The sequence below is a fragment of the Artemia sp. Qi Xiang Cuo genome, chromosome 6, assembly GCF_049724085.1.
Source record: "Artemia sp. Qi Xiang Cuo chromosome 6, ASM4972408v1, whole genome shotgun sequence".
Taxonomy (NCBI): Eukaryota; Metazoa; Arthropoda; class Branchiopoda; order Anostraca; family Artemiidae; genus Artemia; species Artemia sp. Qi Xiang Cuo.
Genome location: NC_142799.1, coordinates 11,999,699 through 12,026,757, shown reverse-complemented (window position 1 = coordinate 12,026,757; position 27,059 = coordinate 11,999,699). Strand labels below are relative to the sequence as shown.

At 35.0% G+C, this 27,059-nt stretch overlaps 1 long non-coding RNA gene across 1 annotated transcript in view; it reads left to right on the top strand.

Moving 5' to 3' along the window:
* LOC148950870 (uncharacterized) overlaps positions 1-19,695 on the top strand; it is a 34,585-nt gene extending 14,890 nt beyond the window's left edge. The window contains exons 3-4 of the long non-coding RNA XR_016141915.1: positions 4,349-4,472; positions 19,585-19,695. This is a non-coding gene — a long non-coding RNA (uncharacterized LOC148950870). The remainder of the gene's footprint in view (positions 1-4,348; positions 4,473-19,584) is intronic.
* The last annotated feature ends 7,364 nt before the right edge of the window (positions 19,696-27,059 follow it).

Below are 27,059 nucleotides of genomic sequence, written 5' to 3'. Positions count from 1 at the left end.
AACGAACAGAAATTATTCTGTATAAGAAAGGGGCTGTCTCCTCCTCAACGCCTTGCTCTTTACGCTAAAGCTTTTTATTGTTTTGAAAAATAGAGTTGTGAGAAATAGTCTAACTTTAGTGTAAAGAGCGAGGCGTTGAGGAGGGTGCAGCCCCTTTCATATACGAAATAATTTCTGTTCGTTTTAAGTTTTAATGTCGCTCCTTACTTTAGCTTAAAGAGCAATGTATTGACTAGGGTGCGAACCCTCTAATATGCGTATTAAAAATATATGAATATAGAAGTTCGTTACGTAAGTTAATTTGTAAGTTACGTATATTTATTACTAATAAAAACGTTCGTAAATAAAATCAAAAACGTTTCAAGAAAGCCATTGAACCAAACAAAAGTAAAATTACTATTCCAATTTTGTTTCAATTATTCATTTACGGTGAGCCAGAATCAAGACCTGCATTAATTCAAAAACGTTCAAAAGGTAAATGAAAAAACAGTTTTTTTACCTGAAGGTAAGGAGCGACGTTAAAACTTAAAACGAACAGAAATTATTCCGTATATGAAAGGGGCTGTCCCCTCCTCAACACCTCAGTCGTTACGCTAAAGTTTGACTTTCTCACAACTCTATTTTTTTTAAACAATAAAAAAAAACTTTCGTGTACAGCGCGAGGCATTGCGGAGGGTACTCCACCCTTTCGTAGGCTGACTATTTTCTGTACTTTTCCTTTTTAAACGCCGCTCCTTCCTGTCAGTTAAAAAAACTTGTTTTTTTTTATTTAATTGACTATCTACGACAAATTGATTCTGACGGTTACCTGAAGCTGTTGGTTTATGCAGGACGTTTTGGATTCCAAGACTGAAATAATTGGGTCTATCTTGGGCTACAAAATTTAACAGTGCAATCGAAAAGCAAAGGCTAATAGCGAAGGTGCCACAATATTGAAAAACTTGCTTCTTTATTCCCTGCCTTCTGCCTCTATGCCTCTAAGTTTTAATGTCGCTCCTTACTTTCAGTTAAAAAAAAATGTTTTTTTTAGTTAATTAGTAAAAGAAATTGTACCAACAAAACAACCTTTTTGAGTTTAAATAATAAATTTGAGGTTAGTAGTGCAACAAAGATGTCCGAAATAAAACAAAAATAAACTAAAAATTCACCAGCACGAGTTTAAAAAAAGGGTGAACATGTTAGATCCTATTGAAATCAAATTCATAAACGGATTTTCAATTTCATAGAAGGATTTGCATGGTCCTAAGATCCATGTCCCTCGAAAGTAACCCTTCCAATTCTCACTTTTGTCGAGATTTGTGCTTCTTTCAGGGAGTTTTTTTGGGATTTCCGAAAAGTTTGTTTGATTTCCACCAATACTAGTTTCTAAGGATTGTTCAATTTGCTCATTCTAATTTGAGGCCCATGCTGTTATGGGCCTACACACATGCATATCTTTGAAGTACATATTTATTAAATAATGGACTTGTCAACTTGGTGAAACAAAATCATGCAGGGATTTCCTATACATAAAATAGCAAAGTCGTAACTGGGACAGTATAGCCTGTGCTCTATACTGAAGGCCACTTACTGAAGTAAATGGCCACTTACTCACCAGACTACTTTAAACACAAGATCACTTATGAAAGCCGATGACAAAAGTGCTTTATTTGGTTCTCAAAATGTATCCAAGGCCCCCAATACAAAAATTTGAGCAATTTTTATCTAAAGAATTACCTTTGAGTCTGCTGAAATCAACCAATTTAAAGCGCCCTTCACCCGAATTTTTTAATAAGAGAAATGGAAGCCCATGTTTGGTTTTTGCTATTGTGGTGACTGCCACCACCACGAATTTATTAACCAAAAATTGACACTATTAACATAACAAACCAGCGTCAAGAAAAAATGAAGAGCAATCAGATAAATAAAAACAATGAACAGTCCGTGGTAATGAACTGTAAGTGAAGGGCAACCCGTACCAACAATTATTATAATAGGCTACCAAGATTGTAATAATTGAAAAATACACTAACCGGAATTACAAAGAGAAAACTTTGATGTTGGTAAATACAAAAAAAAACGCTTTTTAGGCTGATTCTAAATATGAAAAAAAAAAAAATAACTACCCATCATAGGTCATTTAAGCTTTGTTTAAGTTAAGCTTCTAAGATAAGTTTAACTTGATTAATCGTTTCATTTATTTATTTAGAATAGACTCATCTTATTCACACTTTAATTTTATTATTAACTTTAATGTATATCCGTCATTGATTTGATTTGTTCATTCATAGTAGTGTTTGTTTGTTTTAAGCTTGACTTATTAAATAACTTCATTTTTGCTCGCTTTAATTTTTAATATCATTCTTTACTTTCCCTTGAATTTTTTTTTGAAAAACTATCTTTAAAAATAAATTTTTTTAAATGTCTACTTGATTTGCGATTTTCTATTTAAAAGTGTATAATTAAACCTTATTTTATTAACGAAGTGGATGTCAAACAGTTCGTGGTTACGAACTGTAAGTAAGGAGCGACCCGGCTCAATAGTAACCGAAACTCTAGAAACAAATTTTTGATACCAATAGATACATCAAAATAATCAGTTTTTAATGCTGATTTGAAATATATAAGTTTCATAAAGTTTACTCCTACCCATCAAAAGTTATAAGCCAGAGAATATTTGGCTGATTTTCGAAAAAGAGGGAAAGACCCCCTAAAAATTACAGAACCTTAATGAAAATCACACCCTCATATTCAGCGTATCAGAAAACCCTACTGCAGAGGTTTCATACTCCTATCTACAAAAATGTGGAATTTTGCATTTTTTGCCAGAAGAAATATCACGGATGCGTGTTTATTTATTAATTTTTTTTTTATTTATTTTTTTTTCAAGGGTGGTCGTATCGAACCAGTGGTCCTAGAATATCGTGAGAGGAATCATTGGAACGGAAATTAAAAGTTCTAGTTCCCTTTTTAAGTGATAAAAAAAATGGAGGGCAACTAGGCCCCCTCCCACGCCTCATTTTTTTCCCAAAGTCACCCGATAAAAATTTTGAGATAGCCATTTTGTTCAGCATGGTCGAAAATATGATAACTATGTCTTTTAAGATGACTTAATCCCCCGAAGTCCCCTGGGGCAGGGCTGAAAGTTATGAACTTTACCCAATGATAACATATAGTATTGGTTATTGGGAAGTATACAGACGTTTTAAGGGGGGATTTTTTCCGGTAGTGGGGGGGGAGGGGTGGGTTGTTGGTCAGGGGTTATTTGGGAGGATCTTTCCATGAAGGAATTTTTCATGGGGGAAGGGGCATTGCTATGAAGGGGGCACCAGATTTCCCAGCATTTTTTAAAAAAAGATAAGAAATTAAATTAAAGAAAACAAGTTTTTCAACTGAAATTAAGGAGCAACATCAATACTTAAAACGAACAGAAAATATTACGTATATGATTGGGTTCACCCCCTAGTCAATACCTCACTCTTTAAGCCAAAGATTTTGTAGTACTTTCGTAAGAGCTATTTATTCTATTTTACGGCCTTTGTGATTAATTTTGTGATATAAATTTTTAAAGAATTGGAACAAAATTCGAACTTTAGCTTAAAGAGCAATGTATTGACTAAGGTGCGAACCTTCTAATATACGTATTAAAAATATATGAATATAGAAGTTCGTTACGCAAGTTAAGTTGTAAGTTACGTATATTTATTACTAACAAAAACGTTCGTAAATAAAATTAAACAAGTTTCGAGAAAGTCATTTAACCAAATAAAAGTAAAATTAATATTCAAATTTTGTTTCAATTATTCATGTACGGTGAGCCAAAATCAAAACCTGCATTAATTCAAAAACGTTCAAAAATTAAATAAAAAAAAACAGTTTTTTTTACCTGAAAGTAAGGAACGACGTTAAAACTTAAAACGAACAGAAATTATTCCGTATATGAAAGGGGATGTCCCCTCCTCAACGCCTCAGTCGTTACGCTAAAGTTTGACCTGCTCACAACTCTATTTTTTTTAAACAATAAAAAAAATTTTAGCGTAAAGAGCGAGGCGTTGAGGAGGGGACAGCACCCTTTCATATACGGTATAATTTCTGTACGTTTTAAGTTTTAACGCCGTTCCTTACTTTCAGTTAAAAAAACTTGTTTTTTTTAATTTAATTGACTATCTACGACAAATTGTTTGTCGTAGATAGTCAATTTTTTTAATAGTCAATTTTTTGACTAGTCAAATTTTTTTAGGCTAATTTTGTTTTGTTTTACTGAAGTCTCCTTTGGACCTAACTTAGGATGGAGATTAACATCCTCCCCCATGCACATGCAGTTTCTATCACAAGTTTTATAGTAAATTACTAATAACCTTATTTTTAGTCATTTTATTTTATCTGGCATTTCAAAAACTGAACACCCCACTTCAACAGGGACGAGTAACATCCAGAGATCATCTTCACATAGATTGACGAGTCAAAGGTCATCAGATGAGCTTATTTCTATCGTAAGTGTCTGATATTCCAATGAAAATTTTATGCCAAACGTTTATTATGTTTACATGATATTGGGACCTCCTCTAGGCTATTACATTTTGCCTTTGTAAGCAAAACGGGTGGGTCGATTTTGAAGCAGCAGATGGTGTTTTAGGCAGGACGGTGTTTTTAGTAGAAAGATGGTGCTTCTAAATCGGAACTCGCTGGATACGAGCCTGAGACTAAGTCAAAGAACTTTGTGCCTGTCTTAGTAGAAGTAACTGTTAAGGTATTTATCATATTTTCAAATTTTATCATTTCGTCATCTTTGTTGTTTGTCCTCTTTCTAATTTTTGTCTCTTTATTCATTTCTTCAATTTCTCTCAGTTTGCCTTTTGTTTCTAGTTACTATTTTACATACTTGTTAGTTATAAACTTTTTTCTTTTCCTTGATTTCTTTCCTATCCTTTCACGTATTTTTACTTCTTTTTGGTTTTATTTGTTTGTTTGGAGGGGACTGGTTGGATTGGTAATCAGAAGTTCTAGTGCCCTTGTTAAGATTTAGTGACCGGAGGGTGGAATATTTTGGTTAGGCCTGGGTATGATTTGGAAACCAATCAGAAATTAAATAAAAAGAGCTTTTCAACTGAAAGCAAGAAACAGATTTGAAACATATCTGAAAAGATTATTCTTTATATGAAGCGGACTGTCTCCTTAGCTTCTTGCGCTTTACTGTGAAGTTTGGCTTTTTTTCCAAATTTTAAACAAAATTTGCAATAGGAAAGATAAACTTTTTCAAAGCACTAAATATACTTTTGTTTTATGAGCAAGGTGTTGAGAAGGGGGAGGTCCCCCTTATATACAAAGTAATTTATATTTATTTTATGTTTTAAACTTGCTCCTTACTTTAGTTGAAAACCCTTTTCTATTTGTTTCTTTTGAATTGTTTGCTTCTCATTGTTGCACCCAATTCAGATTTGGTGCTAAAGACGGGTAATAAGTTGGATGCAAAACCCCTATGCCTTCCCAAGGCCAGAACAAAATTTGCACTTTACTGAAAAAATACAAATGAATGTGCATTGTCAGTTTAATATACATATACTGATATTTAGTAATTACACTGTAAATATTATTTGATTTATTAACGTTATAAAAGTAAAAACATTTAGATTTTTTCAGTAAAGTGCAAATTATGTTCTGGCCTAGGGAAGGCAAAGGGGTTTTGAACCCAACTTATGTTAATTTCTGCGCGTTTTGAGTTTGATTCGGTTATTTATTGTAATTTCTGTTCGTTTTGGATTTCATTTATTTATCGATGCTGATTTGTGGTAGTTTCATGCTTGGTAGATTATTTGATTTTATTTTTCTAATTTCTGGTACATTGGAGCTCTTTACTTTTCTTTGAAAAACTTATTTTGTGGAAAAAGTTTTTTTAATTAATTACTCTAAAGTAGTTACTCTCAGACTATGTGTCACGGAACCCTGGGCTGCCGTGAGTGCTTTCGCTACGAGCTTCACGTTAGTAAGCAAGATGATTCAGCCAAAAATCGTGAAATTATTAAAAAATGTATGCAGACACTTTGTATTTAGAAGTTAAGATGCTTTCACTCCCCAGTATAAAAAAAAGTATCTGGAATGAAGTCTATTTGATTGATTACGTAAGAAGGGGAATGTCTTCAAACACCACACTTTGTTTTTTAAAGCAGGACCAACAATGGTGCAGAAATTTTAAAGAATCGAAAATGAAAACGAAGTTAAAGCTCAAATTATCTTCAATTTACATATTGTAAAAGATGGTAACTCCTAGGTAGCAGGTAGTCCCTATTACTGGCGCTGATTAAACCTGACGTGAAGCACGTCGTAAGTTGCATGTTATGTCCAAATACAGCCAAGAATTTTACGTCTGTTACAAGAACAAAGATTTCTAAGAGTTTGAAAAAAAACACATCTGGAGTTCTATTTACCGTCAGTTTACGCGTTGCAAAGGATGGTCAGCCCCACACTACTGTCAAAAGTATCAATACCTTCCTTGAAGCGTGTTAAGTCCAGATGTGATGAAACAATTATACAGGTGTCAAATAGAAAAGGATACACAGGTGTAAAATACAATAATAAGCATGCTAATTTAGACATCTCAAACTTTGTTTGGTCACAAAGACTAATCAAAAAATGAGACAAGCACACTTCTGTAAAGTGCTTTAGAAGAGCTCCGTTGGATTGCTTCTTCTTCTCAAACAACATCTGTTTCCAAGCTTCTTTGATGTTGGAAAACAGTTTTCCAAATCACCTTCTTCCAAGGAATCACTTGCAAGGTCTAGAAGACAGCATATTTGACGATTTTCTAGACACCATTTTAGGTGACATAGCAATTGGATAAAAAAACCATTTTCTGCGAACTGAAACATAGTAAAGGCGAATAAATATCAGAAAGATGAAAAAGAAAGATGAAGAAATATCAGAAAAATGAATCAAAAAGACAAATCAAATACTTCATAATCCAGCAAGACTGGTCAAGACAACAGTTTAACCCAAAAACATTGTGGAAGAAGCCAAGGATAGTTTTGGGTGCAGATCTATTCGGAAAACAAGGCTGAAGTACAGAAAAGCTCTTCTGAAAACTTTCTGAATACGTATTTTTAATTTAAGCGTACATAAGAAAACTATCTGGATAAGTTACCATGAGGGTTGACTATTTGCCTATTGGCTATTTGGCAGTTGATTAAACTGCCCAAAAATATAAACACATAATGACATAGTCATCTTAAGGTTTTCGTTCGTCGCATTAAAACAATTTAACAAAAACTTTCACCATTTTTTCGTCTTTTCCTATTTTTTATTCAACTAAAAAGACCTCTGCTCTGCCGTGATTTTTCTGTGCACCAGACAAGGGTACCACGAAGAAAAACTTTGAAAGCGCTGGTGTAAAGCAGTAAAAGTACGTAATTGCAGCACTTAGTATAAAGCAGTACATATTCACAGCCTAGGCGGCAAGTTATAAGGTTTATTTAGAATCTTTCTGACCCTAAAAAAATCAAATGAATGTTCATTGCCAGTTTAATATACATATGCTGATATTTATTCCTTAAAACATTAATTAATTTTTGATTTCTTAAGTTATAAATTGAAAACATTTAAAAGAGTTTTTTTCAGCAAAGTACAAACATTATTCTAGCTTTTAGAAAGCATAGTGGTTTTGAAGCCTACTCATATTAATTTTATGTGACCCTGTAAGCTCAGGCAGAGTCGACCCGGCTCTAAATGGGTACCTGTAGAAATCTGGGGGAAAACACGGGAAGTGTCGGATGATTTGCCCCCAACCATGCATTGCACTCCTGGCCGAAGGCAATAAGGCAGGAGATAGGTACCTGGGCAACGCAGACCTTTGGTCAGCATGCGAATTTTTTTTTCATATTAATTTCTGCTCGTTTTGAGTTTGACTCTGTTATTTATTTTAATTTCTGTTCGTTTTGGGTTTCATTTATTTATTGATAGGCCTACTGATTTGTGTTATTTGTATGCTTGGTAGATTATTTGATTATATTTTTGTTCAGTTTTGGTTTAATAAGAGTTCTTTACTTTTTTTTGAAAAACTTATGCTGTGGAAAAAGTTTTTTTAATTAATTTCTGTTCGTTTTATACTGCCGCACTCCTTTTTCAGAGTAAAGGAAAATAGTATTTTGAATCATTCAAGTTTTCCTTTAAGAACCTAAGTTTTTGCCTGCTATTTGAATGCTGCAGAAACTTTTTCAAAAATTATTAACAACATAAACTTTTGAAAATAATGACACGAATTAGTGTTTAATTTAGTCATATACATCCTCTAGATGACAGTAGAAAGGCTTATTTACATACGATACGTACAAGATCATTGACCAACTAACGGTACGAACAACTGGACGAACAAGACCACGTGCCTCTTTCTAGACTAATCATGGGAGTCAGAAATACTAACGCGGGTAACGTAACATGCTCAGTGAATACAACCAGGACAAGATCATTGACCTCCAATGAGCTAGAATATGACTAGTACAAGATGACACCTAATCAGAGGACTACAATCCTTGTAGGTAGAAGATCACGTGCCTCTTTCTAGGTCAATGACAGGGTTAGATTACGACCAGGACGATGTGACATCATCAGACCAGACTTTCTAGAGGTGTTTGTTTGAATTTACGTAATTTCTATGACTAAATCAAATGCCATTTCATTTGCTATGGCTTCTAGGGTGCTGCATATATAGATCACGCATGTCTGCACCTACCAGAGTTTCTTTGGAATGCTAGCTTTAAAACATGTCATAACTACATGAATATTGAGCAGCACTCTAAAGAGACAAAAATTTTTGACTTAACACTAAAAACGTTGAAAGTAATCGTATCATCAAGAAGACCTAGCCTTACTACTCGACTGTGTTCTGCATAATACACAAGTAACATCGACCAGTGTTGTCAATATAAAATATGCAATAAAGGAAATATAAATTTTTGACTTAACGCTAAAAAAATTGAAAGTAATAGACTCATTAAGATGTCTTGGCTTTACTTCTCGACTGTGGTTGCTATAATAAACAAGTACACAATATGGGAATAGTGAGACGATACCATCGAGCAGGGTTGTCAATATAAAATATGCAATAAAAGAGATAGAAATTTTTGACTTAACGCTAAAAAAGTTGAAAGTAATAGACTCATGAAGATGACCTGCCATTACTTCTCGACTGTGGTCGGTATAATAGACAAGTACACAATATAGGATTAGTGAGACGATTATGGATTTGAACCATCAAGGACCGCAAGCACCAATAGGCCCCCAACCTCCTAAGGGCCCCTTCCTCCCACTTTTTTTTGAGAATACCCCCAATTTTCAATATAAAGGCTCCATTAAGAGTTAAAAATGTGTAAGAAAAAAGGTGTCAGAACGTCATCTCTGACCTCATCTTTCGACACTTAGACAAGCAGATGCTATGAACATCTAATTCCGATACTTTTTACCTCACATTATCAGATTTGTCATTTAGTATGTTACCATTTTTTTTTAAGTCTCCCCGTGGCCTAAATGTTTCCTCATTATGACTGTTCTATTTACTAATCTTAGATACTTCAGCTATTCATGCAAATATCCAGCAATAAAATCTATATTAAAAGAAGTTTTCGTCACTACAAAAATTAAGACACAACGAAAACGTCTATTTCCAAACACATTTTTGACCGACTAATTTAAATGCGGATAGATACAGATTGAAGACGTTCGTGAAACGTTGAATAGTTTATTGTTCTATGTTCGCTAATGGCTCTAATAAAATTTAGTTCATCTGTGATGTAGGAATCAGAGCAAAGGTTTAGGGAATGATCGACATAAGATGTAACAACACCTCCTTTACCTTGTGAGGGGTAGACTGACTGGATTTATAATGTAGTTATCAATTATTCTGTGTGTATTTTCTGTAAATTGTGAAATCCAGTATATCAAAGCTACGAACAATTTATACATCCAGATATGATAGTTTATTTGTATTTTTAAATTTTTATGGTCAATTGTAAACTTCGATCATATGTATTGAGGTGATCTAGAAAGCCCCTAAGTCCACTTTCCCCATAATTCCAGAGTGATATTACATCATCCATATAACACCCCCAATAGATATGTTTTAAAAAATATGAATTTACGGCTCAATTTTCAAGGCGTTCTACATAAATGTTCGCTGATAATCTGGATAGCATTGCTCTCATAGGGATGACCATTTTTTGTTGATAAAAGAATTACGAAACTGAAAATACATTGAATACTTATTACAAATTTTGACTAGGGGGGTTTACATTTTTCCACTATCTCTAGCGAATTACATAAGCGCGATTTTTGAGAATAAAGCAAAGGTTTGAAGGCTGTACATAACTACTTTCCAAATATTGGAAGCATTGGGCTTTCAAACATGTTACAATTGACCTTAAGGGAATACCTTGCTTATGTAATTTCGGTAAACCGTAAAACTTTGGCCCAAAAGTTACCTCGGGATACCTTTTAGGTTACTTTTTCTCGAAATGACGAGAAATATGCTTAGGGCTATACTCGTTCACTTTAAGCCTATTTTTTATATTCTTTTATTATTTTTCTTATACATGTCTTCGATCAGCGAGATCAGGTTGGATGGAATGCCAAAGTGAAGAAGGATGTGCCATAGACCTTCTCTCCATATCCGATCAAAAGCTTGTTTAAAGTCTATGAAAAGGTAGTAGATGCTGCGGCTAAGTTCGCTATACTTTTCCATGATCTGCCGAACAGTGAATATCTGATCAATTGTTGATCTGTTAGGTCGGAAGCCGGCTTGGTATTCCGGAATGATCAGTGAGGAAATGGCTTGTATACGCCTGAGCATGACTCTGGTGAGGATTTTTGCTGCGTGGCTGGTAAGACTTATTGGGTGGTAGTTGTCGCAGACAGCTTTAGAGCCTTTCTTATGCAGGGGAATTATCGTGGCTTCGCACCAGGGTGAGGGGAAGTGACATATTTCCGAAGCAGCTGTGGCAATTTTGTGGTAAAGGTCAAGGAGTGGTTTGCAGTTTACTTTCAGTAGTTCAGGCTGGATTCCATCGGGGCCGGCAGCTTTTTTTTGTTTTCATATCTCTGATAGCTGCTTCTATTTCAAAGTGTAGGGGGGGGAGGACTTGGATCTGTAGAGGTTATAGGGAAAGTGTTGAGAATTGTAGAGTCTGGGTGGATGTCCAGATTCATTTTATTTTATAAATAATCTTTTCATCGAGAGCGGAGTCCGTTTGTGGATTGAATTTGGTTCCACTGTTTGTCGAGAAGGGAGACCGCCTGGATGCCCTTCTGTTCGGCGGAGTTCAACACACTTCTATATATCTACTGGGGGTCTTCTTTTTTGAAGGCCGATTCACATTGATCACACACTTCTTCAATAAAACCACAATGCGCACGTCTGATGGTTACCTCAACAGCTCGTTTGAGTTTCTTGTATCGGTCCCTACTTTCTTTATCTTGCTTGTTCGTGAGTTGGCACTTTTCGTCGCAGAGTGAAATGATCTCGTTTGTTATCCAAGGTTTGTGAATTTTTTTTGGGTACCCAGTGTGGAATGAGTGACATCACATATGATATTTGTGCTGCTAGTCACCAGGTTGTCAATATCTTCCTTAGACAGGATAGGTGGAGATCCCGACGTGAGCTCCGAAATTTTTTCGGATAGAATGGTGATATAGGTCATATTTGTGTGTTCGTCTTTCAGTAGATCTACTCGAAACTTGGGGGTTTTCTGAGATAACTTTGATGCTGTTTTAAGTCTTGGTTTGAACTTAGACATGCCAAGCGAGTGGTCGCTGTCAAAGTCGCCACCGGCTAGCGTGACTGTGTTTAGGAAGGACGTTTTTCAACGTCTAGACACGAGGTTGTAGTCTATTAAGTTTTTAGTTTTTCCATCCGATGAGGTCCGGGATGTCTTACGGCGAGGTCTCTGCTTGAACAGTGTGTTTGTAATTATTAAATTGCTGTATCTGCAGAATTCGATAAGGCGTTCTCCTCTTCTATTCATTTTTCCATGTCCAAATTTGCCCATTACATCTTTGTGTCCTGTGTGGTTTTTTCCGACAATGACATTGAAGTCACCAATGACAAAGATTATGTCCTTTTTAGGGACAGAATCAACCAGACTTTGAAGCTGGAGATAGAAGTTTTCAGACTCTTTGTCGTCTCTGCTGGAATCCGGAGTGTATACTTGGATAATTGTGAGGTTGGTGGGTGAACCTTTCAGGCGGATCATGATGATCCGTTCCGTGAGTGGGGTTACGGATGTTAAGGATTTTCTGGCTTTATTAGACAGTAGGAAACCTACACCTTGTCGATGTTTCTTATCATTACGTCCCGAAAGTAGAAGGGTAACATCTCCATGTTCCTCTTCACCAGTGACTGGAAGATGGGTTTCAGCGAGACCGATAACATCCCAGCTGTACCGTTTTATCTCTCTTAGGAGTAGGTCTATTTTCCCTTGTTTAGCGAGGGTTCTAGTGTTGAGGGTACCTATTGACATAGTTATTTTTGGATAAACAATAGCCTCCAGGGTTGGAGTTGTCAACGTAGATATATTCGCGCGATTCACGGTTGTCGAGTCGTTGGCTGCCCCGGACGCGGTATCTCTTAACGCATTATCGTCGGTTACCCCGGACGCGGTAGCACTGGTTCTCATATTTGATCTCTTATTCGTATTCATATTCATCATTAAAATTAAAGAACTAAAGAAGGGGCTTCTTGGCTGGCTTCGGGACAGCAGTAAGCCACTCCTCTCTGTCCCTAGCAGGGGCTGTCTGTATCTATTACCGATAGTGCGCCCTTTTGGTATCCTGCAACACCAGAAATTTAACCCATTGCTGGGGGAAGATTTGTGACTGACGGGACGTATCCATACGCCGATGGGCCCTGCCCAGTGCACATTAAAGGAGTCATCCTCCTCCTCCGTCTGAATTTAAGGCCCCCAGACGAGGGTGCTTCAGCAATGTTTCAAGACCCCCAGAGACTGGGTCCTCCCTTGGTCCGCGCCTCACTACCCATGAGGTACCCTATATATCTGCAGGGCGTTCCCCTATCCGCCACCTGGGGACGCGCTGAGTGGCCTGGGGCAGGTCCCACTGAGAACTCTAAAGTTTTCAGTAGTTCTCAGATGTACTGCAATAGATGTAATGCAGATGTACTCGTTTGTACTGCAATAACATACTAATCTCTACAATTATCTTACTCTACTTATCTCTATAATTGTTTCAATATTCTCTATAACAGCCTGGAGGTTTATTTCTTGTTTTCCTATTGCTTCTCCTAAGACTACTTGATTCTCCACTCGAGCCTGCCTTAACCTCTATTTCCCCTTTATCTACTTCTACACTAACTAGACTAGGCTCCATTTGAACCTCATGTTCCAGTTTTATTGCCGAATCTACTAGGACACTTGGCAAGACTATTTTAGCTGTTCTAGGGATCCCTTTGTCCTTGCCAACGCCTCCTAGCGGATAACAATAAAGAACACCTTCCTTCAGAAACAGGCCGTCAAAAATTTTCAACAGCCAAGACACAAAATTGTTATCTGTCACTCCCCCTGGCACGGAACTCTTTTCCGCCCTGTCGACTTCTGGCACGGAACTCTTCCGCTCTGTCGACTATTTTTTTCTCTGGCACGGAACTCTTTTCCGCCCTGTCGACTTCTGGCACGGAACTCTTTTCTGCCCTGTCGACTATTTTTTCCTCTGGCACGGAACTCTTTTCCGCCCTATCGACTTCTGGCACGCTCTTTTCCGCCCTGTTGACTATTTTCCATGGTACGAAACCTGCAGGGTTTTCGAGCTTCGGTGATCCACCGCCTACCTCTCTCTTCGCCCATGGGAGCTCAGACCTTCCTTTCCCAGGATCTTCTGAACCCGTTAACCGCTGGTCCGTTGGTCGACCGTCGTCCGCCCCTTCACCAGCTTCATCTCTCTTGAAACAACGCCTCATTACGTTGGTTCCTAATAAATTCTCAGTTATCTGGTCCCTCGGTCAACCATAGTTCGCCCCTTCACCAGCCTCATCTCTCTCGACACAACGCCTCATTACGTCGGTTACTAATAATAAATTTCTCGTCTCTCTTGATAATACACCTTTCTAGATCTGTGCCTTATAAAAAATTCTCAGTTTCTCGTCATATTTTTTTTTTTCCTAAAATTTCTGCTTAAATTCCTAATATGACCCCTACATCCTGCACTAAAACAAAAAATCTACCTATCCCCCTGGTCACGTTTTACGTCAGGCCAGTTCTGACGGAGTCCTTCCTTCTGTCCTGTCCAACAAAATTCAGCATCTACGGTTGCTGAAAAAATTCCTGCTTTTCTTCACCAATTGCTTTTTCAATAACTTCAAAACGCTACGCTGTCTTATACGCTTCAAAGAGGGAATTGTAATCATCCTGGTATTCTAATAAATATCTCTCGATTTTTAGTCTGGAGCCATAAGTAGAAAGATCCATGTCGAGGCGGTCAGAAAAATATATCAATCCGCCATACCAAAATCGATATGGTTTTCAGGTAAGCGCTACCTCTTATAAAACTGACACACTGTTTCATTGGATGATTGTATCAATACAGCAAAATGATTCCATTTCTTTCCATCTGTATTTCCTGGTAAATATGCCTGCGTCATTTCCTTTTCAAGTTCCTCTAAATTTATAATATTGGAGGAATCTTTATCCTCAAAAAAATTAAGTAATGGCCCTGTTACTCTAAGCGGTACTGCATCTATCACCTGCGAGTCTGACCAGCCCAGCAATGTTTTTACCCTTCTCAATTGGCTAAAAAAAGGTTTTTATAAATTTTGCATTTTCAAGAACTGGAATATTTTCCAAGGGGTCCATTACTGACCCAATTACTCAGTGATTCAATTTCTCCTTGTTGCTCTTATCCTCAATAGGTTTATCTGTTATATCATCCTCAGGATTGTCCTCCATTTTTATACCACTTTTTAACGTAGAGTTATCTTTGTCTATTTAAGTATCAACTGTAGTAAGAAATTTTACGATTAAAGTGGCATTATAATCCTAACTTGAAGAATAAAAATTCAAAGTTACATTTAATTATTTATTTTTTATTTATTTGAAAAAGGATGAAGCAATATCTTTGTCAAATTCAGGATCTGAAGGATCTAAAATTGGAATTGCGCTTATTTTAAACGAGAAAAAAATATTAGTACAACAACTTAATTAAGTCAACGCTGTAAAAACAAGGAACAATCGCTATTCAACACTCCTAACAGATTTCCTACTCGCGTGCGAACTTAAAATGCATGAATTACTTTCGTTAATTGTCCTTCGACGTTCTTCACTTTTTCTCAAAAACTGTAATCTAGAGAGGGAACCTTAAATTGGAGCGGGAACCTGGAACCTGGAACTGAACTGGAAACTTGAACAGAAGCTGGAACCTGAAACTGGAATCCTTGATGATGCACACGGTAGCAAGTTTTTTAACTTCCGCCGTCAAACGATGAAAAGTTTTTTTGGCATATATGGATAATACAATTTTGCCCAAACCAACACTGCTTTCAGTAGATAGTCTCTACGCCTCCAATATAGTTCAAAAAGTTGAATTTTACCAAAATTGGAAGGTTAAGAAACTTGCGACGACAATGTAGGTGATGGGCCTCAAAAGAAAATGTTAACTTGATATGTAACAACCGCAGATTGAAATGGTATGAACTGCAAACCTCTCCGGCAAAAACCGCTGCACCACTTTGTAAACTCTCTCTGTGAATTATCTACTTCTCTGGGAAGTAAGACTTCTTCTCTTTAGGGCCTTATTGTAGCGTTGGCCTATTATCTGGGTTCTACCGGTGGAGGATGTCTAGAGTCTCTAACCATCACATAGTTTATGTTTAGAGTATAAAATGTTTGTTTATACATATAATACTCTGAATGTACATATGGCGAGGACAGATACAGAATTCGAACTGACTCAAATAATCTAAATTGGTAACATATATTCAGCACAATATGCAGATACACAACCGGCTATTTGACAGAACTGCTCTATTTTAATTTGTCAACTTCCAAGAATTAAAAAAAATATTCAGGAGTAATTTAGTTATCAAGGAAATGGGATTTGACTAGGAAATGAACCTTTTGACATATACTTAGAATTTTAATTATTGGTTTTAACCCAGAAAAACCCCCTTTCAAAGTTTTCAGGAAACTCATTTGCCGTGTAGGCTAACAGTAAACAACTCACTGAAACATCAAGCCGCCTGAGGCAAATGCACCTTGGTACGCTTCTCCTCCATTCCAATTTATTCAAAGCCTTCCTCGTTACACCCTCCCAAGAAGTTCCATTTCCCTAAAATCTTTCCTTGCGATACCCTCCCACCCCATTCAGGGAAGGCCTGCTCTTCATTTTGCCCTAATCGGTTGCCCGACAAGGACAATCTTTGGCAATCTGTCATCCTTCATCCGTAAAACCTGTCCTAGCTATCTCATCCTTTCTCTCATTATAACCCCAGAAAACAGCAAGCTTTCTAGGGCTATCCGGTGAATAGATATTTAATCAATGGTAATTTTTTTTCGGGGCTCCACGTGGCTACTCTTAAGGCAGTCTGTGGCAATTATTAAATTATTCCGGGGCTATTCCTTACCAACTTTCCTTAGTAATTTGAAGATAAGTAGTTGATCCCTCTAAGTAGCAGTGAGTCCCCTTTCAGAAATCTTAATGATTTGATCTTTGACCTGGCTCTTGATTTTCATTCAACTGGCTCTTCTACTTTCTTTAAAGCAACAAACAAAAATTTCCAGGAATGCGATTTTTTTACCATTTTGAATTAATTACATTCGTCGAAGACAAAATATGAAGGAACTTGGATTCGACTAAGTACCGTATAATAACAAATTAATGTAGATTCAATAAAACTATTAAATTTGGCTTCAGCAAATTCCCCCTTTCTCCCTATTAAGTGGAAGTTTCCCAGGAATATATTTTTTCTATTTTAAAAGCCTCCCTATAAGACCATAGAGAGCTATGTTTAAGAACTGCCAAAAATATGCCTTCTTTTACGCATTTATTATTGTTTTCTATGTGATCTAGCCAGTGTAGTCTTAGAACTTATTAGAGTACCAGCGGAGTTTTTGTCTTCTTTTGGACTAGCAAGAAATATGATATTGTATTGTCCATAATATTGTAGTGTGTATAGTATAATATTATAGACAATAATATAGCACTGTACTAATGATATATTGTAATGTAATAATAATATTGTATTGTATATTTTAATAATATTGTATTGTATAGTAAAAAATATGATAAAAGATTTATTTCTTCAATATGTTCAGAAAATCTTTACTTGTCAGAACTTTAGGGTCGGCTTCATTGAAACTGCATCCCATTATACTACTTTTAGTTTTGGAAGTATTTAGAAAGTATACAAATAATCCATTTTCATTTTTAAAGAAAGATGTGTTAGTATTAGATATTAAAGGCAGTCATAAGGTGCTGAAATTTGATATCATCTACATGGAACTGTAAAATCTCTATTACCTATATATATTTTTTTAAGTTCGTCTGTCTTGATTGCTCTTCTGTTAGTAAGAGCTGTCTCACTTTCTATTGCTCTTACATTAGGGGATCAGTAAATTCTCTTGAAAGACTTGTAGCCCGAGAAATAAAAAAAATTGCAGCAAGCATTATCAGTGGAAAAACAACTGATATTTTTATCGTTTTTTTCAGCAAATTTAGAATTTTACGCGCAGAATCTACTAGATGGTTTTCTGTGAACTCACTCCTTATTTTGATCTGCGCAACTTGTAATCATTGGACGTAAGGGAGGCCAAAGTAACAGAAATTGGAGGGTGTAATCAGTGCCGTCAACTGGGAGGGAAGGGGGTTGTACCCCCACAATTTGTGCCCCCTCCCAACCTAAAATTTGAAAAATTCCGTTTTTGGGGATATTTTAGTGAAAAAAAACTTTCTTTGTTGGATCGTAAGGGAGGCCGAAGTAACTGAAATTGGAGGGTGTAATCAGTGGCGTCAACTGGGAGGGAAGGGGGTTGTACCCCCCCCCCCCTCAATTTGTGCCCCCTCCCCGCCTAGAATTTGAAAAAGTTTGTTTTAGGGGATATTTTAGTGAAAAAAAAACTTTCTTTGTTGGATCTATGTTTAGAAATTTTTACCGCCCCCTTGGATACTGAAAAATACATTTTGCATCAGTTGAATCCACTGGGCGTATCTCATAGTTCTTTCAAACATAATTTATAAAGTGAGAGAGGTATCAACTGGGCTTTTATCTACTGACTCATTGTAGAGAGAAGTTTTTATTTCACACAAAAAAGTTGGGCAAATTAGGGCTATAATACTATAAGGCGCCTGGGGCTATATTGAAAGAAAGTTTAAGATAGCCAGGTCATGGATTGCGGATGAAACATGATCGACTGCCGAAAATCGGCCATTCAGCTGGGGCTAATGAAAAGTAAAAAGTCCTTAAACTCCAACCAGGAAGACTCTGAACAAATTTTAATTAGAGGGGTAAAGATTAGGTAAATCTTTAGTAGTGCAATAAAATTACATCACCAGCCAGCAGGGATACGCAATTTATAGGTTTGAGAGCCTAGCTTGATGTGTCCATCAGTACACAAGTAACTGGAAAGGGGTAGGATTAAGTGATTCCTCCCCCTACCCGTGAGATTAGTCCGAAGGACGCCCTGGGAAATTATTGGCCTATTTAGGACAGTTTTTCGAATCTATTTCCCTAAAAAAAGTTGTGCCCAGGGATTCTTCCCAAAGCATTTTTTTTATAATTGGGGTATGAAGTGCCCATAAATAGAAGAAAACTGAAAAATTCGGGAGGGCAACCACCTCCCTTCTTCGGCAATCTTATTGAAAGATAGAAGGAAACATATCAAAAGGAACAAACTGACAAAAAAACAATGTGGAAAGCAAACAGAAAAAGACACAGACCAAAACCAAAATTGGAACAATTAAAAAAACACAGAAAAGAAAACATACAATGTGGAGAACTAACACAAATAATAAACAAATAAAATCAAAAATTAACAGAACTTAAAAGCCAAAACAAAACCTTGATTCCAATAGCGAGCCAAAAAACTGATTCTCAATCTTCATTTCTTTAGTTTTATTTTTGTTACAGCAAGCCAACGTGGTTTACAAAATTATCCTTTAAATCGAAGAATAGCATTGATTCTACAAAGTGAACTAATGACACTTTCTATAACTCTGAATAAAGCTGTCACTGAATGAGGGTCTCTTACCCACTGTGCTGCAATATAGTAAACTTTTAACCCATTGTTCCTCTCCCACAAAAGTAAACAAAACATAAATCGTAAACATCTTATTTTGTCATATCTCGTCATAGCAAGGACGTATCCAGAATTTTGTTCTGGGTGGGAGTCAGAAAAAAAGAAGAAAAATGCACCCAAAATTTGATTATATGCACTTTTGTTGTGTTTTTACGACTCTGATTCTTTTGAAGGAGGCGGGATTCAAATTCACATAGCCACCTCCCCCACCTCCCACTGGATACGGCCTTGTAGTCTCATTAGGTGCAGTACTCTCATTTATATGGATAATAATGTTATTTGTTTTATTTATTTATTGATAGCTCATAATAACATTTTCTTTCAGTTTATCTCTTATTTTGATGATGAACCTGAGCAGAATACTATTCGACCAAGACCCCGTCCGTTATGTAAATATTCTGCAGAAGAAAGAAAGAAGAGGAGAGAGGACTATTGAAAAATACCCTTTGTAATTTCGCTGCCAGCAAAAGAAGAACTGTATTATTTTATTGCTAAAAAACTAATCAATGGATTAGTTAATTTTTTGTTAAACTAATCAATGGAAATAGGATATAATTCCACAGAATTGTGTTCTTAGAAAATCTTTATTCTACAGCTAAATCAGATAACCTGAAGAAGAATTATTATGTTGTAAATTTCTCCCTATGTCTGGTTAAAGAAACTTAAGGGATAAAATCTAAAGGGACGTGCTAAGTCTATAATAATGGGTAAAATATAAGAAATAAAATATGAATAAAAAACTAGAGACAAAAAAATATATCAGGAAAAATAGATATAAAGGGACCCACTAAATAAATTCCTACGAAACATCTATGGTTGCAATTTGTGCCACAAATGGTCCCGGAGGAGCTCTTTATATTACATATAGGAATTTCTCCCTAATATTGTCTCAACTTAGACTACCGGCTTAGATTATTATTAGTAATTTTAAGCGGATATTTTGAAACTGTCAAACGCTACTGTGAAACGCTTAAATATTTTTTTTCTTTACACAACAATTGGCATCACCAAATATTATTGAATAGTTTTAAATGTATATGCATACATTTAATGTAAGTATAAATTCAGTTTAAACAAATATAAATAAACAAATTTAAAAAGTATAAAATCAATAAAAATAAATGAAAATATATATGTACATACTTATTTATATAATCATAAATAAATATTTACAGCAAATGAATAAATATGGATGTATATAATAATTCAAAAGATTTATAATTAATACCGTAAAACAAACTTCAACCCAATAAATACAAATCAATAACAAATTGAAGTATGTACAAATCGTTTCAAGTTCTGCGCTCATATTGGAAAAAAAATTGCAGTTGATGCAATGAATTTCTAAGTTTGAGCTTTTGTATTATTTATTATTAACTTTAATTATTATTAATTTTAATTATTTTGATATTGTCACTATCATTATTGGCCATCAAAAAATCATACAAGATTCAAGTCTTAAGCATTTAATTACTTATATTAAAGTTTAATATTAGCTATTAGTTATTGTTTGAAAACTGTATAAACGACTTTGCACACTGGATTTTGAACAACAATGGGAATATTATCCGTTTTCTTAAGACCATAACCTTTTTCTTAAGAATTTATTACTGCTATTTCCCTTATTCAAGATACTACCCAAAAATGAAGGATTCTTATCCCTTATTAGCAGGGTTATACGAAGTGCATTTATACGCATCTTGTCGTGTGCTTTTGTATTTTTTTTATTACTTTCATCAAGTTCACCTGGACAGATTAGGTTTTCATGCCAAATCCATGGTATTTTTGTCCAATGACAAAACTACACATGAATACCCGCAGGGTTGTTAGATATCAGCCTCTTTGTGTCATTTTTAATGTCATTTAAATAGATGTAACTTGAAAATAATACAGTTAAAAATTTTAGCGAAACACGGCATCTAAAAGTTCAGCTACCATGCTTGATATTCCAGTAGAGACTTTAATTATTTCACTATGATTTTAGGTATTACTTTGATGTAAGCAGAAAGGTGAATGTAAAGTACAATATCTACAGGGGTCCTTTTCACCATGCAAATCGTATTGAACGCCTTTGCCAATATGTAGCCTATCAAAAGAGAAATAAAAAAGTCAGGTTTACACTTAGAGGGGGGGGAGGGGCAGTCAACCAGAATGTAGCTATAAACTAAATCTTTCTGGCTATTCGCCTGCAGATCCATCCCCCATCATATATTGTACTCCCGGTCAAGGCAAATTATCAGGAGATCGGCACCTGCGCAATGCAGATTTCAAATGCTCATGAGAAAGTTTGTTTTTGCTTTTAGCAGTTGATAAAAGGTTGTCTTTGGCCAAAAGCCCTAAGAGTAAGCCAAGGGAGCCTTGGCAAACGATGTTCACTTTTTTAAACACATTACGATCACCTTTGTCAAAAATCCTAAAACCCATAACTGAAAATCCAAACATCCTTAAATGAATACGCGCTGACTCTTTTTGAGGACAGAAATATCGAAAAGTCAACTAAAATTTGAGGGTAAGAAAGTCAAAGTGGTAGTGACTATGGAGGGTAAATTGCTTGAAGGTGACTGTAGTTCAGCTATAGTCCAAGGTTTGAACACACTCTCTGTTTTTATCAACAGGTGTGGAACAGGCTTAAGGCATCACAATACCCAGGTTCAGTTTTGGGTTTCAATGGGACTATATATGTTCATTAACCTAGCTGCCGAAAAAGGTTACTATCCAATCTATACAATGCAGAAATGCTATGGACGTTGAATAGTCGTTTTCAGTGATCTTCATGTCTCTATTTTTCGTATCTCTGCAGCATTATTCTTTTGTTAGTCTTAAGGTTGAAAAATTATTTGGTTCTTTTATGTTACACCTAACGTTTGTTATGTTTTGTGTAACGTGTCCCTGATTATAATATGCTCCAAGTTTGTAAACCAAGTGTTCCGGTGTGAACTATTGTATAAATTAGCTTTTTAAATTTCAAGGGAGAAATTTCCACTATGTAAAATAAGACTTTTGTGTAAAAAGAAGCATTAGAACAAAAATTGTTATGAGTATCATGTGTGAAAAGTACCATAAGAGTCCCATAAGTACTATAACCCATGAGTTTCAAAAAGTACCATAAGTGAAAAATTCATTAAAGTAGCAAGGACACCAAAGGAAAAAAAAACTTGACACCTAAGAACACCGAGGGAAAAAAACTTAATTTTATGAATTGGTTAAGTCGAAACTTATACAACCATATGTATCTTTAAAAAAACAAAATAGGAAAAATTAGAAATATAATTTTTAATGATAAAGGCCTCCATGTGCAGTTTTTGGTAGTAGCGAGTGCCAAAAAAAAAATTGTGAGTGAAAATTGTACAAAAGAGAAAAAAAAGAAAATAAGAAAAAAAAAACAGATGGAAGCACAGCTAAAGAATGTGACACTTTTCTTGGATGATGTGGTTGTACTGATGTTTTAAATTTCACAGACGAAAATGATTTTCAGATATAACTAATTAGTTATTCTTATTTATTTTCCTAGTTCCACGTTGAAAACCAAGCCTTAAAAGCTTCCCAGTTTTGAAACAACTCAGATTATTTATTGTAATTTTTGTTTGTTTTGGGTTTCATTTATTTATTGATGATTTGTGGCAGTTTTATGCTTGGAAAATTATTTTACTTTATTTCTGCTGAGAGAAATCTTAGGAAATCGTGATTTTTGGGTAGGAATAGACTTTAGCTTGGTCTAAGGGGATAAAAATATTTGTATTCTGATGTCCTTGTTACTTTAGCTTTGAATAGTGGGGGTTTGATTGTAGAAACTGTTTAGAGAGGTATGCACCTGCCTTATTATTCCATCGAAAATTTGTCCTCTCGGATAGAATTGATTATAAAGCTAAGGCATAATTCGACTAGTTTCTTTTTTTGTTTCCAATTCCTTCTTAACTTGGTTTACAAATTTTACTTAAATTATTCGACGAGTGTTTTACAGATATCGCTTTTGCTTAAAGTGCAATCAAAATATATGTGTCTTTTTAAAAAACAATTATTATAAATGTATATATTATTAAAACTGTTCTAATATTCGAATTGTGTTCATAAGTAACTAATTTAGCATTATGAATTGCAACAGGGGCAATTTCCCATACTTAGAAGAAGGGTAAATTTTGTCTAACATTAAAAGAATGAAAATTTCTTTCATTCACAATAATGCCACCTGCAAACCGGAATATAGGATCAAATTATATGTTTTTTTTTACATTTAGTACTGCAAGCATTGCCCAGGCGGGGATGTCATTGAAAGTGAAGTAGGTCGGAATAAAGTGATGTAAGAAGAAGGTAAGTAGGAGAGGAGACCAGATATTTACTTTAGGCTAAAATAATCTTTTTGGAAAAGGGTTTCCATAAACTAGGTTACCTTACAAACAACAACAGGTAAAACAATGAGGAGTCAATATAGGATAGTGAAATTTCTTATCCTTACATGAATATTTCCGATCTATATACAAAAGTCGTCCTCAACAAAGCACGCATAAACATATACAACAAGACTTACAATAAAATACGTAATCATTACAGAATTTTTTTTTACAAAAGTCCTAGAATCCTTACTTCAAGGAAGTTCAGCAAGGACTAAAGAAAAACAGCAAGAAACAAGGCAATTCATTCAGGCAAAAAGCAAATCAAGAGCATGATTTCAATGTTATTCTCATTTTTTTTGGTAGCCAGCCTTATGTGTACATTGCTGAGGACAGCCCTTGGATATGATTTATTTTTTACCTGAATAAATTGCCTTATTTTGTTTTTTTTTCTTCAGTCCTGGTTGAAATTCCTTGAAGTAATGATTTTAGGACTGTTATAATTTTATTTTAGTTTTAATGAATATGTGTTTTACGGAAAACATCAGTAGATGGCGTTCCAGATTCAGTAGAATTTCTGTAAGCCACTAGGTGTCACAAATTATCCTAAACTAGGTGCCATACTAGGTGCCACACTAGGTGCCATAAATTATCATGGTCCACATGACCGCAGAAACCAGTTGGCTTTTTCCGTCGTAATCGTTCACAAATATAAGACTGGAATTTTCGTCAAGACTCAAAGTTTTTCTCTGTTACTGGCCAGTAAGGTTCAAAAAATTTCCTTTTTGGAGAGTTTTTGTCCGCATTCCTTTCCTGTCATCTCCTTAATAAAATAATTCATCTTTACAAAATATTTTACTAGTCAACTCAACAGATTCAATGCTGATATAATTCAAGTCTGGGCCAATTCTCGTCGAAATATAACATTGCCATTAAATACCAGTTCTAAGAAAGTTATCAGAAGAATATGAAGTTCAAAACGCAAGGGAATCTGAAAGTTTAAAAAAACCCAGAAGGTACAGACTGGGCATGCTCAAATCAACATTTAGCTTAGGGCTAAGTCAAATGATCTTAGTATATCTGTCAAACAAAAAGTTTTTTTTTTTGTATCTTGACCAGACTTAAATCATTGACCTGGGTTAGTTCTTTTTTTCAGTATTTTGGCTGACAGAAGGAACTAAAAAAATATCCAGGTAAAGCAGTAGGCTGAGAAAAGATCAAGTTTCTGATAGGTACTCGGTGTTTTTGCAGGATTTGATCAGTTTCAGACTAAAAACATTCCATTGCTAAACTTGTTCTTTGGGGGCTGCTTTCTTTTGTGAGAACAAGTAACTGAACAACCCCAAACATTGATATTTTTAGGCCACATATTGTTTAGTGATCGTCCTCTGAAGTTTGCTCCTCCTCTTGAACAGCCATGTCAGCAAATCAGCTTATAATTATTCCCATGATGATCAGACTTGCGCGCGATGAAGAACTTTAATCTCGTACCTGTTTTGTTTCTGGAAAAATAGAACCAATACTAAATACCATAAATGAAAAAAGGCGCGGGTCAGACTCATCAAAATTAGGGTCTGGCAGCGCATTGGCCTCAAACAAAAATTTGAATTTGAAGCAGAATTCTCCGGCGATTTGAGGTAAATGTTATAAAAGAAGGGTGAATATAATATTTTTAATAAGATTTAGTTTTTTTTCAGGAGGCATTTCGTAGAATCCATATATGTGTTCTTTTGTTCGTAGACGTATATTAAATTCTGTAGATCTACGGAAAAATCTGTAGAAGTGGAAACACTGCATATAGCCTAAATGTATATTGAACGACAAAAAATTCACTGTCTTAGATTAATTCCTCAATGTTTAACCTATTAATGTTCGAATGATAGAAATGCAGTGTGATATTTGTCGTTATTTACTTGCATACTAATTATTGAAGGAAGGGGGAGGGGCATCCTGTCTCCTAAAGATCTGGTTCAAGAAATTTAGAGGCTTTAATGAATCTGAGCTAATGAGGGTTTTTGACCGTAAACTCTAGTTTTTTTGTAAGAAAATTATGGAAAATACAATTCTCTGGTTCAAATGTGAAACTTAAGTCTATTTTTGGATCGAAAAATAAAACTATTTCTATAAAATCTGAGCTAATAAGGTTTTTTGACAGTAAACTCTATTTTTTTGTGAGAAAATTATAGAAAATACAATTCTCTGGTTCAAATGTGAAACTTAGGTCCATTTTGGATCGAAAAATAAAACTATTACTGTAAAATCTGAGCTAATAGGCATTTTTGACCGTAAACTCTAGTTTTTTGTAAGAAAATTATGGAAAATAAAATTCTCTGGTTCAAATGTGAAACTTAAGTCTATTTTCGGATCGAAAAAAAAAACTATTTCCGTAAAATCTGAGCTAATAAGGGTTTTCGACCGTAAACTCTAGTTTCTTGTAAGAAAATTATGAAAAACACAATTCTCTGGTTCAAATGTGAAACTTAGGTCCATTTTGGATCGAAAAATAAAACTATTTCCGTAAAATCTGAGCTAATAAGGGTTTTTGACCGTAAACTCTAGTTTTTTGTAAGAAAATTAGGGAAAATACAATTCTCTGGTTCAAATGCGAAACTTAAGTCTATTTTGGATCGAAAATTAAACTATTTCTGTAAAATCTGAACTAATAAGGGTTTTGACCGTAAAATCTTGTTTTTTGTATGAAAATTATGGAAAATACAATTCTCTGGTTCAAATGTGAAACTTAAGTCTATTTTTGGATCAAAAAATTAAACTATTTCTATAAAATCTGAGCTAAAAAGGGTTTTTTACCGTAAACTCTAGTTTCTTGTAAGAAAATTATTGGAAATACAATTCTCTGGTTCAAATGTGAAACTAAGGTCCATTTTGGATCGTAAAATAAAACTATTTCCGTAAAATCTGAGCTAATAAGGGTTTTTGACCGTAAACTCTAGTTTTTTGTATGAAAATTATGGTAAATACAATTCTCTGGTTCAAATGTGAAACTTAAGTCTATTTATGGTTCGAAAAATAAAACTATTTCTGTAAAATCTAAGCTAATAAGCTTTTTTGACCGTAAACTCTAGTTTTTTGTAAGAAAATTATGGAAAATACAATTCTCTGGTTCAAATGTGAAACTTAAGTCTATTTTCAGATCGAAAAATAAAACTATTTCCGTAAAATCTGAACTAATAAGGGGATTGACCGTAAACTCTAGTTTCTTGTAAGAAAATTATGGAAAATACAATTCTCTGGTTCAAATGTGAAACTTCAGTCTATTTTTGGATAGAAAAATAAACTATTTCTGTAAAATCTGAGCTAATAAGGGTTTTTTACCGCAAACTCTAGTTTTTTGTATGAAAATTAGGGAAAATACAATTCTTTGGTTCAAATGTGAAACTTCAGTCTATTTTTGGATCGAAAAATAAAACTTTTTCTGTAAAATCTGAGCTAATAAGGGTTTTTTACCGTAAAC